The sequence below is a fragment of the Mchenga conophoros genome, linkage group LG20 (genome assembly GCF_057382185.1).
Source record: "Mchenga conophoros isolate Kocher_MC1m ecotype Shallow Benthic linkage group LG20, M_conophoros_male_GT1.1, whole genome shotgun sequence".
NCBI lineage: Eukaryota > Metazoa > Chordata > Actinopteri > Cichliformes > Cichlidae > Mchenga > Mchenga conophoros.
Genome location: NC_140545.1, coordinates 19,668,079 through 19,669,288, shown reverse-complemented (window position 1 = coordinate 19,669,288; position 1,210 = coordinate 19,668,079).

Here is a 1,210-nt window from a genome sequence, read left to right as displayed (position 1 = left end):
CAGTTGCTGTTGATTTGTCCTGATTCACACCTAATCTTGTTTTCAGTCCTGAAATGTCTCATTGTATTTATATTTTGGACAAATAATCGCTGTGAGCTGAGAACTATGAGTCCTCTGAGGTTTCCTGCTTGTTGGATTGCTGTTGGGGATGGGGATGATTTCAGAATCACTGGAAAAAATGAAAATATGCACTCACTGACCACTTCACTAGCTGTACCTGTTCAACTGCTCGTTAACAGCAACTCAACGGGTTTAGGCAAATGGGTATGGCCAAGGCCACTTGCTGAAATTCAGACTGAGCATGAAAGTGGAGAAGAGAGCTGATTTAAGTGACTGGTGCCATACGCTGCTCAGAGTATTTCAGAACCTGCGGCTCTGCTGGGATTTCCCCCACATAACCATCTTTTGGGTTTACAGAGAATGCTCTGAAAACGAGAAACTGCCCAGTGTGTGTCAGCTCTGAGTGAAAATGAAGATAAAACTTTGCATGGATTCATTAGATAAATTACAGCTATTGCACAATTTAAAAGAAAAAAAAAAAGGATTTTGGCGGGGTTAGTTGGGAGGGACTCGCTAATTTTTCATACGATGACCCTATTTATAAGGTTCTGCATAACAGAGGAGACTAAGAAAAATTTCATAGCTTTATTAACTCTCAAAGAGCCCGTCATGTTTTTCAGACGTAATTTAATCCTCCAGAAAAGAAAAGATTTTACTGACTTAAAGTGGGGGTATTTTTGTAGTAATATTGTACTTCTTTTACTGGTTCTGTTTGTTTCTTATACGGTTCAATTTATCTATGACAGAAATTCAAAAATATCCAGATAATAAAGTAACAAACTGTGCAGTTTTACTGTAAAAATAAAACCATTACATTTTTGCTCCTCAGTAGTTGTTATGCAAACTTTATGCGAACTTATTTTGAGCAGCCACGTATCCTGCAGTCATAAAATTTAGTGGAAGGAAGAATCAGATAACAGACAATGCATAAAATGGGGCAGTTTTGCTTTTCCAGTTATGATACACCCCCTGATGTTTCTACTTAAATATGCTTGTAGAAAAATGGTTCTGGCTTTAGAGCGTGACACTTGGAGGGAGTGTACAATTGATTTGGTTCTGGTTTTAAGAGCTTAAATATGTTTTTCATGTGGATATCTCCTGTACTTAAGACATTATATGTCAAAATAAAAAGCAAAAAGGTTGTGTACTT